General features: G+C 40.1%; 1 protein-coding gene across 10 annotated transcripts in view; it reads left to right on the forward strand.

Moving 5' to 3' along the window:
* The window catches only part of ZRANB3 (zinc finger RANBP2-type containing 3), a 294,900-nt gene that overhangs the window by 22,879 nt on the left and 256,669 nt on the right, over window positions 1–15,352 (forward strand). The window lies entirely within an intron of this gene.

Genomic DNA, 15,352 nt, shown 5'->3' on the forward strand with positions numbered 1-15,352 from the left:
GAGCAGTTTTTAAACTAACCAACTACAGTCTAGCGTTTTCCCATTTTTTCTGTATCCCATGTTTTTACATTTATCCATCCATCCCATAAATTCATCTTTTTTTTTTTTTTTTTGACAGGCAGAGTGGACAGTGAGAGAGAGAGGCAGAGAGAAAGGTCTTCCTTTTGCCATTGGTTCACCCTCCAATGGCCGCCACGGCCGGAGCGCTGCAGCCAGCGCACCGCGCTGATCGGATGGCAGGAGCCAGGTACTTATCCTGGTCTCCCATGGGGTGCAGGGCCCAAGCACTTGGGCCTTCCTGCACTGTACTCCCTGGCCACAGCAGAGAGCTGGCCTGGAAGAGGGGCAACTGGGACAGAATCCGGCGCCCCGACCGGGACTAGAACCTGGTGTGCCGGCGCCGCTAGGCTGAGGATTAGCCTATTGAGCCACGGCGCCGGCCCCATAAATTCATCTTATTTGTAATTAATTCCAAAATAAAGTTTACATATTATTATGCCTTCTCCTAAATATCTGTATGTGTATGTCTAGCCAGAGTTCATATCTGTCTATGATATTTTTTCCCCTTTGAGGTTAAATTAATGAAGTCCACAAACCTATGCTTACGTAAGTCAAACCCACCATCCTATTATATTCTCTCTTTCCATTTCCCAATGAACCTCACCTTCACAGTCAGTCATTGATCTGATATTTTTTATTTTATTTTATTTATTTATTTTTTATTTTATTTTATTTATTTTTTTTTTTTGACAGGCAGAGTGGACAGTGAGAGAGAGAGACAGAGAGAAAGGTCTTCCTTTGCCGTTGGTTCACCCTCCAATGGCTGCCGTGGACGGTGTGCTGCGGCCAGCGCACCGCGCTGATCCGATGGCAGGAGCCAGGTACTTATCCTGGTCTCCCATGGGGTGCAGGGCCCAAGCACTTGGGCCTTCCTCCACTGTACTCCCTGGCCACAGCAGAGAGCTGGCCTGGAAGAGGGGCAACTAGGACAGAATCCGGCGCCCCGACTGGGACTAGAACCCGGTGTGCCAGCGCCGCAAGGCGGAAGATTAGCCTATGGAGCCACGGCGCCGGCCCTGATATTTTTTAAACCATAGGCTTGTTTTGCCTGTTCTACAACTTCATATAAATGGAGTCATAAAATATGTGCTGTTTTTGAATAGCTTCTTTTACTCCCTACAATCTTAGTGAAGTTCATTTGATTTTTGTGTGTTACTAACTTGTTTCTATTGTATGGATTTGTATTTATAGGATTTGGTTGATAGCTAAGTTTATAAGTTTTTTTTTTTTTTTTTGCGCAGAAAACAAACAGGTCAGGTTTAATCGAGAGCATGGGCCCCTCACAGGGATTTTGTAGTAAAAAGAGTGGATTGACAAGCTCAAGGCACCTCCTGGGACCCTCCCCCCTCCATTCCACCCACCACAAAGATCAGCTTGGCTGGGAAGGGAGGGGCTGTGCCAGGGGTAGGCCCATGGAGACTGAGTGACTTGGGCTCAAGTTCTAACTGAAGGCTCCTGAACAGCACAAAAGGGGTCTCAGGTAGGGTCTGGGGGATATGAGGGCAGGGGGCCTTCCCCTCACTCCAGGAGTGCTACTCAGGTAGGTCTGACAGGTCCTAAGGCACAGACTGGCGGAGACAGGGGCAGTAAGGCATGCGCCCATGGGGCCCCGGGCTCGGGGAAAGTAGAGGTAGGAGAGAGGGCGGAACCAAGTCAGCCACTTGTGAAACCTCCCTCGCAAAGGGCTGGAAGGAGTTAGTGTGATAGGCTCACTGTGGGGTAGACGGCCAGAGGATGCTGGCCTGAGTCCAGTTCTGAGCCAACCCATGGGCAGCTCGGGGCTGGGAAATACTCTATGATTTTTATCCTATACCGACATCTTTCTGACTTTTCTAACCCAGACATAATTTCTTAGATTTCCTGTGCCAATTCCAGTGTTGTAATTTGTTTGCCAAATTAGACCAGTTATATTTTTCTATATTTTCGATGTCAGTGTTCTTCAAATTCAGAAGATTTCTGTTGTAAATGCTATCTTGAACTGCTACTTGATAGTCTTTAGCTTCTCTAGGAATGTCATACTTGTATTTTTGTGCTTATCAGTACAGCAGAGCAGAAAACAACATGGGCTTTAGAGTCAGAGAGTATTTAGATCTGAGACTCTTCTGGTAGCCGTGATGCTGAGCCTAATTTTACAAATCAGAGTTCAGATTCATCAACTATAAAATAGATATTATAGTCCTAATTACTGTACTTACAAAAGTATACTGAATTTCCCATGCTAACAAAAAGGGCCTTTTCCCCTTATCTTAGCTGATCTTAGTAAATGACAAAGTCTTGTCCTTGGACTGTTAACCAATCCTAATAAAATATGAATGAGCACAATGGAAAAATAAGAAGTAAGTTATTGATAAAGCTAAATTTATTTGTTTTAAATAACATCTATTTATTGTGTACTTAGATCTTCCCTGCTTTCCTGGAGATGTAGCTGTCCTTTCTTTTATTATAACATGCTGTTAGTAACTGAAATTTCTTATTATTTGGCAGATGAAAAATTGGTGCTGTTTCATTTAATGATGTTCTATTTTTGCAGAATCATTAAATAATTTCAGAATATATAATATTTTACCTATATTATTGAATGCTATTTTAGTTGACACAGTCTATTTTAATAGATTTTTTCTTTCTTAGCACTTTGAAGGTTGTATTCCACAGTTTTGTGGCTTTCATAGTTGCCATTGATTAAGTGTGTTCTTCATTCTTAAAATATCACCCTATAGATGACTTCCTCTTTACAACGGGAAAAATTACAAAATAGGCTTGATAACACTATTGGTATGGCAGCCACATATTCAGTATGCTGCACAGGACACACAGAGTTCTACTTCTGTTGTATTGCAAATATTTGATCTGATAATCATGAGGAAAACAGTCAAACCAGTCCAAAATGTTGAACACTTTTTCAGGACAACTGACCCTGGCTCTTTAGAGGTTCCATGTCATGAAAAACCCCAGTGATAATATTCTAAATTGAGAGAGACCTGAGAACCGCAGCATCTGAAACTAATGTACAAACTGATCCTGGATCAGTAAGAAGAAAGGCTGCTGAGGACATTTTCAGGATAACTTGGCAACTCTCATGTAGAGTCTATTTGGATGATATTATTAAATTAATTTTTATTAATTTAGATGAAGTAATGTGTGATTGCATGCCAGAATGTTCTTGTTCCTGAGAAATGCATGATAACGAATTTTGGTACTATGGACTACTTCCTACCTTTTCCCAAAAGGGAGGGATATATTATATCTATTTAGAGTAATTTTGAGTGCATGAGTCAAGGTGTTAAAAGTGTGACTGTGGTAAGTGGTGTAATCTGGGGTGTTTATGCATTGGTAAACAGTGTCATCTGGTGTTTTTAGTGTATTATTCTTTTTTGCTTAACTGAGTTTGAAATTTTTCAAATTAAAAAATAAATCCAATCAATGTAATTTTTGATCCTTTCTATAGCATCTGATTTTAAGATTTTGTCTTTGGGAGCTGGCACTGTGGCTCAGTATGTTAAGTCTCTTTCTGTGGCACCAGCATCCCATATGGCTGCTGATTCATGGCCTGGCTGCTCCTCTTCTGATTCACCTCTTTGTTTATGGCTGGGAAGGCAGCAAAGGATGGCTCAAATGCTTGGGCGCCTGCACCCACATGGGAGACCCTGAGGAGGACCTTTCTGTTTGTTTCTCCCTCTCTCTGTTTGTGACTCTGCCTCTAAAATAAATGAATGAAATCTTTTTAAAAAAAGATTTTTGTCTTTGGAGTTCTGTAATTTATCTAATTTATTCATTATGATTTTCTTTTTATTAATCCTGCTTGGGATTATTATGCATTTTAAATCTGAGATTCATAGCTGTTGTTTCCACAAAATTCTCAGCCACTGCCACCCTTGTGGGAGACCCGGATGAAGCCCCTGGCTCCTGGCTTTAGCCTGGCTCAGCCCTGGTTGTTGTGGCCATTTGGGAATTGAAGGAGTGAGTGGAATATCTCTCTGTCTCTCCTTCTGTCTCTCTGTAACTCTGCCTTTCAAATAAATAAATAAATCTTTTAAAAAAAATCTAGGTAAAGAGCATTACCATCATCCCAGAAATTTCCTCTTGCTCCTTTTCAATAACTACTTCCTCCTTTCATAAGGTAACCACTATCCTGACTTTTTTTTTTTTAATAGATTTGTTTTATGTATTTGAAAGGCAGAGTTACAGAGCAGAGAATGGTAGAGACAGGAAGAGGTATTATATCTGCTGAATCCCTCCCCAGATGGCTGCAATGACCAGGGCTGGGCCAGGGTGAAACTAGGAGCCAGGAGCTAATTCTGGGTCTCCCATGTGGGCCTGCCTCTGCTGATCTTCCAAGCACATTAGCCTGGAGTTGGATCAGAAGTGGAGCAACTGGGACTTGAATTGATGTCCATATGGGATGCTGATGCTTCAGGGCAGGGCTTTAACCTGCTGTGCCACAGCACTGGCCCCTAACCTGATTTCTGACACATGCTTTTTTCCTATTCAGCTGTATCATTTTATTGTCTATTATGAGGTCTTTTGTATTTGTTTTTTTTTTTCTTTCGATTTTTCTGTGAGATCATTCCATTTTGTGGCGTGAGGTTGTATTCGTTCTATTCACCATATAAAAGTATTTATCCATTTTACTATTGATGTACATTTGAGTTGTTTCTAGTTTTTGGTTCTTATAAATAGTAATGGTGTGAACCTTCTTTCACAAACTTTTTGATAAACATGTATTTCTGAGGTGTATCTATCAAAAAGAATTACTGAGTCATAGGTATGTATATATTCTACTTCAGTAGATACTGCCTGTAAGAGTTCACTAGGGCTATGATAAAGTACCATGGCTGGATGGCTTAAAGAACAGAAATTTATTGTCTCACAGTTCTGGAGACGAGCAGTACAAATTAAAAATGGAGGTAGGTTTGGCTCCTTCTGAGGGCTGTCAAAGAAGAAGCTGTCCTGGACTGTCTTTTCGTATCATCTTCAATTTATGTCTCTGTATCCAAATTTCCCCTCTTTGTAAGGACATTAGTCATATTGATGACATACTGCCCTAATGACCTCATCTTAACTAATTATATCTGTGGTAGTACAATTTCCATACTCTGGTTTCTCCTCAGATCATATAAATCTTTTTCCTTTTACTTCACTAATTATATATATAGTAGTACAATTTCCAAAGAAGGTCACATCTGAGTTACCTGGAATAGGGACTTAGGCATTTTGTGAAAGCACAGTTCAACCCATAACACTACTAAACATTTTCTAAAGTATTTGTACCAATTTATACTTGTATCAACAGTTTATGAATTTTGTTTGTGTCACATCCTCATCAGCATTTAATATTGCCTATTTTTATGTCATTTTACATATTCTGGTGAATATGGAGTGATATATATTTGGGTTTTAATTTACTTTTCTATGATGGTAAACAAAATGTAATAACTTTTTATATGCTCACATGGGTACTTCAGAAAGTTCATGGAGTGGCTGGTATTGTGGCATAGCAAGTCCCAGCTGTTCCACTTCCAATTCAGCTGCCTGTTAATGTGTCTGAGAAAGCAGTGGAAGGTAGCCCAAGTGCTGGACCCATGCCACCCACATGGGAGACCAGATGGAGTTCCTGGTTGCTGGCTTATTGTGGCCATTTGGGGAGTGTACCAGTGGATGGAAGATTTCTCTCTATCTCTACATCTCCCTCTCACTGTAACTCGCCTTTCAGATAAATAAATAAATAAATAAATAAGAAAGAAAGAAAGAGAGAGAGAGAGAAAGAAAGGAAGGAAGGGAGGGAGGGAGGGAGGGAAACAAAATTCATAGGAAATGGAGTTGAAAAGATAGGTTTATTTTGGTGTAAAAAATCTGGAAATCCATGATTACGAAGAGTCTTTAAAAAGTCCATGGAGGGGCTGGCGTTATGGCATAATTAGTTAAGCTGCCACCTATATTGCTGACATTCCATTTGGGTACCAGTTCGAGTCCCAGGTGCTTCACTTCTGATCCACCTCCCTGCTAATGTGTCTGGGAAGGCAGTGGAGGATGGCCCAAGTACTTGGGCCCCTGCCACCCACATGGGAGACCCAGAAGAAGTTCCTGGCTCCTGGCTTTGGCCTGGCCTAGTCCTGGCCATTGCGGCCGTTTGAGGAGTGAACCAGCAGATCTCTGGTATCTCTCTGTATCTCTCTCTCTTTCTCTCTGCCTTTCAAATAAACAAATTTTTTTAAAAGATTTTAAAATTCCATGGAAATGCATATTATGAAAAAGCTGCACATGGATAAAAATTTTTTTGATCCAAATAAACTTCTTTTTAAAAATTTTGTTTTATTTATTTGAAAGGCATAGTTACACAGAGAGAGAGCGCGAGAGCAAAAGCGAGAGAGAGAAATGAGATCTTCCATCTGCTTGTTCACTCCCCAAATGGCCATAATGGCCAGAACTGGGCCATACTGAAGCCAAAAGCTTCATTTGGGTCTCCCACATGAGTACAGCGGCCCAAGGACTTAGGCCTCTTCCACTGCTTTCCCAAGTGCATTAGCAGAGAGCTGGCTTGGAAATGGATTCACTGGAACTCAAACTGGCACCCATATGTAGTTACTGGCATTGCAGGCAGTGACTTAATCTATAATGCCACAATGCTGGCCCCTTACAAATTTTTTGAAGTTTTCTTAATATTAGTCATTTTTTAAAATCTTTTTTTGTTAAGTGCTTATTCATGCCTTATACATTTTTCTTGTGGGTTATCTGTGTTTCTTTCTTACTGTTTAGTAGGAGTTTGGATCTGAGTCTTTTGTCAAGTTTATGTATGGCAAATAAATTGCTTCAGGCTGTGGCTTTCCTTTTCCTTGCCTTGATTTCTCCTGTCTTTCATATATTTTAGAAATACTTGTCTATTACAAGATCATGTGAAGAATTTCCTTTTCTTCTGAAAGCTCTGTTGTTTTACCTTTTACATTAATTAGATTTGTAGTCCATGCAGAATTGGTTTATGCTTGAGGATCAGGATTAATTTTCTTTATTTTTAAATTAACTTTTACATATGATATCCAGCTTTTCTACCACTATTTACAGAAAAGACTAATTCCTGTATTTTATCATAATGTCACTTTTTTCTTAAGTCAAGTAATCATATTTACACCCCTTTCTAGGTAACTGCTATCCAATGGAACTACTGCTGTGATGTAAATGTTCTGTATTTGTACTCTTCACTTCAATGGCTTTTAGCTGTTGTATGTGGTTTTTGAGTACTCGGGTAATGTAATTGAGACTGAATTTTTAATTTTGACTAATTAATTTAAATTTAAATGTAATAGTTACTTGTGGGGTGGGCATTTGGCATAGCTGGTTGGGATGCTGCTTGGGATATGCCCACATTCCATATGAGAGCACCTAAGGTTGAGTCCCAGTAGCACTGTGCATGCCATCTTCCTGCTAATATGCAACTTGGGAGTCACCAGGTAATGATTCAAGTAGTTGGATCCTTTCCACTCCCCTGGGAGACCTGGATGAGTTCCCACCTCTTGCATTCAACCTGGTCTAGTAGGAAGCTAGAATTTGGGAGTGGAACTGGAACTCAAATTCAGGTATTCCAACATGAGATATGAGCATACCAAATGGCATCTTGAACTCTTGGCCAAATGCCTTCCTCTGAATTATTCTTTTATTTAATTGATCTCCATTTATTTTCCTCTCATTTATTACTCTACTTATTAATATTTTAATAAGTTTGTGGCTTTTATTGAATAGATCTTTCATATATATCATTGTATGTGTTCCTATGTATTAAATATTTTTATATTCTTATAAATTACCCTTTTTCCCTCCAACTGTTTTAAAACTTTATTTTTCTTATTATCTAAAAATCCTGGTATGATTTGCATAGCTGTTAAGTTTTTTTCATTTATAGTTCTTGAGTCTTCAGATAGTTGTCATTTGTTAGTTTGGAAGAATTGTTATCTCTTCTGATTTTTTTTTAACCGAATTCTGTACTCCTTGGACTCTAGTTATAGCTATACCTTTTCTCAGTATCCTATATATCTCTTACATTCTTTATTGTGCTTCAGGTTTGATATTTTTTGTTTGCCCATATTCTAGCTTACTAGTTTCATTTTTTTCTGTTCTTTTATTGAATTCTCCTAAGGAAGACACTATCACTCAATACCCATGAAACCAAAACTACTGAGTTTCTTCCTGTTGAGCAAGGAAGCTTTTTAGGCATTGCTCTCTAACAAAACAAGAGTTGGTATTGTACTGGGCTTTGGGAAAGCCTGTAAGCTTTCAAAACCAGAAGTATAGGCCGGCGCCGCGGCTCACTAGGCTAATCCTCCGCCTAGCGGCGCCGGCACACCGGGTTCTAGTCCCGGTCGGGGCGCCGGATTCTGTCCCGGTTGCCCCTCTTCCAGGCCAGCCCTCTGCTGTGGCCAGGGAGTGCAGTGGAGGATGGCCCAGGTGCTTGGGCCCTGCACCCCATGGGAGACCAGGAAAAGCACCTGGCTCCTGTCCTGCCATCGGATCAGCGCGGTGCGCCGGCCGCAGCGCGCCGGCCGCGGCGGCCATTGGAGGGTGAACCAACGGCAAAAGGAAGACCTTTCTCTCTGTCTCTCTCTCTCTCACTGTCCACTCTGCCTGTCAAAAATAAAAAAAAAAAAAAAAACCAGAAGTGTTTAAGGATTGACTGATTTTCTGTGTATGGTTTTCAGATTAGCTGACTAATGTCAAAGAACAGTCAGTTCTTACCATTCTTGAAATTGGAGAATGGGGACATTTTATTTTCTGTACTTAATTCCAGATAGTATGTTTTTAAGACCTAGAATATCAGATTAAATTTTGCCTGGTTATGTTGATGGCGTATTGTTTCTTGTTATCTTTCAAATTAGGCTTTTATTTACGTAAGTATTTAGAACATACTAACAGTTTTCTTCCTCCCTCCCTCCCTCTCTCTCTCTCTCTCTCTCTTTCTTTTTATATTTATTCAAAAGTCAGAGTTAAACAGGGAGAGGGAGAAGGAGAGAGAGGTACTCCATCTGCTGGTTCACTCCCCAGTTGGACGCAACGGCAGGAGCTGTGCTGATCCAGAGCCAGGAGCCAGGAGCTTATTCTGGGTTTCCCGCATGGGTGCAGGGGCCCAAGGAGTTGGGACATCTTCCACAGCTTTCTCAGGCCATAGCAGAGAGCTGGATCGGAAGTGGAACAGCTGGGACTTGAACCTGGCCCATATGGGATGCTGGCACTGCAGGCGGAGACTTTACCCACTAAGACACAGCACCACCACCACCACCCCATTTTTTAAAAATGTTTGTTTATTTGAGAGGTAGAAGTAGAGACAGAGAGAGGGAGAGACAGAGAGACCTTCCACCCACTGGTTGACTCCCAGATGGCCTCAACAGCCAGAGCTAGGCAGATCCAAAGCCTGGATCCAGGAATTTCCTGGGGTCTCCCACACGGGTGCAGGGGCCCAAGCAATTGGGCTGTCTTCCACTGCTTTCCCAGGCGCATTAGTAGAGAACTGAATTGGAAGAGGAGCAGCCATATGGGATGCCAGCACTGCAGGCGGAGTATTAACATACTGTGCCACAGTATTAACATACTGGCCCCGATACTTAAAGTTTTTTAAACCATTTGAGATAAGGTTGTATACATCATGTCCTTCAACCTATAGTTCCACAATATAGTGTTTTTAAAAGGCAAATATCTTCTCTGGCTTCAGCTTCAGCCCAGCCCAGCTGTTGTGTGCATTTGGAGTAGAAAGCAGTAGATGGAAAACCTCTCAGTTTATCTGTGTCTCAGATAGAGACACGGTTATCCAAAAATGCACACTTCACTTGGCATCTTCAGCACTTGAGCTTTCTGTCCCTCATCTCTTTTGGTATCTCCATTTTCTGCAATGTCAGTTTTTTCCTTTTTTCTTTGGGGTATATTCTTGCCCTTCTATTGGGGGAGCTGTTTAATGCTTGGGTTCTGATGTTGGAGGAGCAAGTGTAACAAACAATCTTATTGATCTCTGTGGTTGGTTGACCTCTTTTTCATCTCTTTTAGCATTCCTTTCAGCCTTTCTCTTGTGTATGGTGGTGACTGGCAGGATATGGACACTGGACACTGGTTTTGGTCAGTTCTGAGTGGTTCTTGCCTCACAGTGAGGTTTTAAGTTATGCAGTCTTTCTTTCCATTATTAGCATATCGGTGAGACTGAAGTCCTGTCCTTCTCAGAATATTATTTTGAACCCCTAAGCCCCTCCTCAATGGTCATGTTAATTTTGGTTGCTGCTTAGAATTTTGTCCAATTTGCAAGGGATCTTCCAAGAAGTTGATTAAAAATTTATAATATATAAACAAACCTATACATGGGTTTCAAAATTTTTTTGTGTCAAAATAAACTTACCTTTTAAAAATATTTATTTGTTTATTTGAAAGGCAGTGTTGGGAGGGAGGGTGGGAGGGAGAGAGAGAGAAATTTTCTGTCTGCTGATTCACTCCCAAATGACTGTAACAGCCGGGGCCAGGAGTCTGGAACTCTGGGTTCCCACATAGGTGGCAGGAGCCCAGGCACCAGCACCATCTTCTGCTGCTTTCCTTGGTGTATCAGTTGGGTGCTGTGTTGGAAGTAGAGCAGCCAGGACTTGAATTGTCACCTACATGGGATGCCAACATTACAGGTGGCATCTTAACCTACTGTGCCACAATGCCAGTCTCTAAATTTATGTTTTAATTCCATTTTCCTTGGACTTTTTGAAGCACCCTCATAATTAGTGTTTTTTTTTTCCTGTCAGTATTGTTCATTGTGTAACATATAACTAATGAAGCACTATTGAGACACAAAGTTTGATGTTGAGCATCTTTTCCTGTGTTTGTTGGCCAGACATATGCATTTTATCTATGTTACAAATTTGAGATCCTCAAAAGCTTCATGAAGAATATGAAAAAACTAGGCATAGATTTCAGAATGTTTTAAAACAAAGTAAACCAACCTTTTAATTCCAATTTCCACAAAACTTTCTGGAATACCCTTGTATTTGTATACTATATACTTATATATAACACATAATTCTGTTTTATATATAATATATACAATAAGACATTTAAATGTTTTATCCAAATGTTGATTGGGTTACTATTTTATTATTTATTTTAAAGAGTTTTTTGTTTTTATATTTTGGATCTAAGATATTTGCCAGCTATATTTATTATAAATATTTTCTCCAGGTCTGGAGCTTACCTCTTAATTCTCATTATAGTATAATATTCTGAACAGACATTTTTAACTTTATAAAATCCAATTTATCAGAGCAGGTGTTTGGTGGTACAGTGGTTGAGATGCTGTTTGCATTGCCAGCATCCTGTATTGGAGTGCCTGGTTTTGCATCCTGACTCAGCTTCCAATGCATTGCACCCTGGGAGGCAGTGGTGATGGCTCAAGTGATTAGGATCTTACTACCCAGGTGGGAAAGCAGATTGAAATCCTGGCTGTGACACTGGCTGTCCCCTGCTGTTTCAGACATTTGAGGAGAAACCCAGTTTATGGAAGATCTCTTTTTTTCTGCCTTTCATCAAATTTTCAAATTTTTCTTTTTCTTTTTTTTTTAACTTAATTTATTTAAAAGGCAGAGGCAGAGAGAGAGAAAGAGAGAATCTTCCATACTGATTCACTCCCCAAATGGTCGCAATGGGCGGAACTGAGCCGATCTGAAGCCAGGAGCCAGGAGTTTCTTCTGGGTCTCCCATGCAAGTGCAGGGGCCCAAGAACGTGGGCCATTTTCTACTGCTTTCCCAGGCCACAGCAGAGAGCTAGATCAGAGGTGGTGCAGCCGGGACTCAAACCAGCGCCCATATGCGATAAAGGCACTGCAGGTGATGGCTTTACCCACTTAGTCACAGCACAAGCCCTCAAGTTTTCATTTTATGTTTGGTACTTCTTAAATTTTGTCAGAGAAATCTTTTGTACCTCAAGTTTACAAAATAATCTTCTGAAAATCGTAATCTTTTGTTGTTTATGATTTGGTATATAATCCATCTCAAATTTTACATATGGGGTAAGGTAAGAACACTAGACCCAGCTAGCTTGCTTCCTCCCTTCCTTCCTTCTCTCCCATGCATTTTATAAATACAGCTTTAGGAACATAATAAATCTTCCCACTGTACCCATTCTCCCACCCACACTCTGACCCCTATTCCTCCTCCTTCCCCTATTCCCAGTCTTATTTTTAACTAAGAACTATATTCAGTTAGCTTCATATACAGAAGATTAACTCTATTCTAGGTAAGGAGTTCAACATTTCGTATGAGAAAGGAAAAAAAAAAAAAACCAAAAAACTGTTCCTCAACAGTTCAGAAATGGGCTGTTCAAAGTCATTGCATCTTGAAGTTAATTTTGTTTTTCTTTCTTCTCTTTTTCCCTCCTCTTCTCTTTTTTTAGCATTCTTTTCTTTTTGAGAAACAATTATCTTGAAAGAAGAACCCAAAAATGACACCTTTTGCGAGCACTTAGACATAACTATAACTTTTTAAAAAATTATTTATTTACTTGAAAGTCAGAGTTACACAGAGAGAGAAGGAGAGGCAGAGAGAGGTCTTTTATCTGCTGGTTCACTTCCCAGATGGCCGCAACAGCCGGAGCTGTGCTCATCTGAAGCCAGGAGCCTCTTCTGGGTCTCCCACATGGGTGCAGAGGCCCAAGGGCTTGGGCCATCTTCTGCTGCTTTCCCCGGCCACAGCAGAGAGCTGGATTGGAAGTGGAACAGCTGGCACTTGAACCAGTGCCCATATGAGATACTGTCACTGCAGACATCAGCTTTACCTGCCACACCACAGCGTCGGCCTCGACATAACTATAACTTAACAGACATAAGAATTTCTTCCACTTAATACACTAAAACATAGCAATTCTTTGAGAGCAGGTTTTACTATTAACTCCCGTAAGACAACTCTTTGAGGACAGAGGACCTGCATGGGAAGTTAGTGCAGAGTGACCCCATTTATTCATTTAACAATTAACACTCTTATGTATGATATCAGTGATCACCCGAGTCTCTTGACATGAGCTGCCTACGCTGCTAAAGCCTTTTGAATCCACAAACTCCTTCAGTATTTCGACAAAGCCATAAGCAAAGTGGAAGTTCTCTCTTCCCTTTAGAGAAAAGTACAACCTTCTTTGATGGTCGCTTCTTTCCCCTGGCTCTCAACCACAGAGGTCCTTCATGTAGGACACGTTTTGTCACAGCATCTTGGCTTCCATGCCTGAAATGCTCTCATGGGCTTTTCAGCCGGACGAGAATGTCTTAAGTGCTAATTCTGAGGTGCTATTTAAGGTGATTGTCATTCTATGCATCTGTTGTATGGACTGCTTCCCATTGTAAGAGCTTTCACTCCTTTTTAATTCTATCTATTATTAATACCAAACACTTAGTCCTATTTATATGATCACTTTAACACTTAATACTATCCATAAGATCACTAATACACTTAAAATGCTATTTTACCAGCCAGCTTAAGGGGATTTGGAAGTCCCATGGCAAGTTTTTAAACTGTACTCTTAGAAGTAACTCCATAGGAATATATGTAGAACTATACAGCTTTACAGTTACCAACTTAATACACTTCATAATTACAACTTTGGGAAACATGGTAATTCTTCCCATTGTGCTTGCCCTCCCTCCCATAGTCCAACCCTCCCCTTCCTCCTCCCTCTCATTCTCACTCTTATTTTAGACTAAGATCTATTTTCAATTAAATTTATACACATGATTAACTCTGTGTTAAGAGTTCAACAATTAGTATGAAAGAAAAAAATAAAATAAAAAGCAAAAAACCAAAAAACTGTTCCTGAATAGTCGAGACAAGGGCTGTTCAAAGTTACTGCTTCTCTAAGTGTTGGTTTCACTCTTACAGGTTACCTTCTAGCTTCTCTATTAGTTATCACAAGTCAGGGAGAACATTTGGCATTTGTCCCTTTGAAACTGACTTATTTCACTAATTGTGAGGTTTTCCAGTTTCATCCATTTTCTTGAAAATGACTGGATTTCTTTTTTTTTTTTACTATTGTGTGGTATTCCATGGTGTATATATCCCATAATTTCTTTATCCAATCTTCAGTTGACAGGCATTTGGGTTGATTCCCTGTTTTTGCTATTGTGAATTGAGCTGTGATAAATATGGGGTTACAGATAACTCTTTCATATGCTCATTTCATTATCCTTGGATTAATTCCCAGTAGTGGGATGTCTGGGTCATATGATGAGTCTTATTTAGATTTCTGAGGTAGCTCAACAGTGGCTTTACCAGTTTACATTCCCACAAAAAATGGTTAGAGTACCTTTTTCCCCACATCTTCACCAGCATTTGTTGTTTGTTGATTACTATATGAAAGCAATTTTAACTGGGGTGAAGTGGAACCTCTCTATGGTTTTGATTTGCCTTTCTCTGATGGCTAGAGATCTTGAGCATTTTTTCATGTGTCGGCCATTTGGATTTCCTCTTTTGAAAAATGCCTATTTACATGGAAAGCCAAGACGCTCTGGCAAAAAAAAAAAAAAAAAAAAAAACCTAAATGAAAGATCTCTGTGAGTGAGATCCCAGTGGAAAGAACAGGTCTTCAAAGAAGGAGGTACCTTTCTCTGAAGGGAGGAGAGAACTTCCACTTTGACTATGATCTTGTCTAAATAAGATAAGAGTCGGTGAACTCAAAAGGCTTCCATAGCCTTGGAAACTCATGACTGGAGCATAGGGAGATTACTGATGCCATAAACAAGAGTGTCAATTTGTAAAGTCAACAACAGGAGTCACTGTGCACTTACTCCTCATGTAGGATCTCTGCCCTTAATGTGCTGTACATTGAGATTTAATGCTATAATGAGTACTCAAACAATATATTTCACTTTGTGTTTCTATGTGGGTGCAAACTGTTGAAATCTTTACTTAATGTATACTAAACTGATCTTCTGTATATAAAGAAAATTGAAAATGAATCTTGATATGAATGGAAGGGGAGAGAGAGCGGGAAAGGGGAGGGTTGCAGGTGGGAGGGAAGTCATTGCGGGGGGGAAGCCAATGTAATCCATAAGCTGTACTTTGGAAATCTATATTCATTAAATAAAAGTTAATAAAAAAAAAAAAAGAAAAATGCCTATTTAAGTCCTTTGCCCATTTCTTCACTGGGTTATTTGTTTTGCTGTTGTGGAGTTTCTTGATCTCTTTATATATTCTGCTTATTAATCGTTATCTGTTTTATGTTTGCAAATATTTTCCCCCATTCTGTCAGTTGCTCTTCACTTTGCTGATTGTTTCCTTTGCAGTGCAAAAGCTTCTCAATTTGATG

Source organism: Oryctolagus cuniculus, chromosome 3 (genome assembly GCF_051225735.1).
Source record: "Oryctolagus cuniculus isolate XC-2025 breed Fujian yellow rabbit chromosome 3, ASM5122573v1, whole genome shotgun sequence".
Lineage (NCBI taxonomy): Eukaryota > Metazoa > Chordata > Mammalia > Lagomorpha > Leporidae > Oryctolagus > Oryctolagus cuniculus.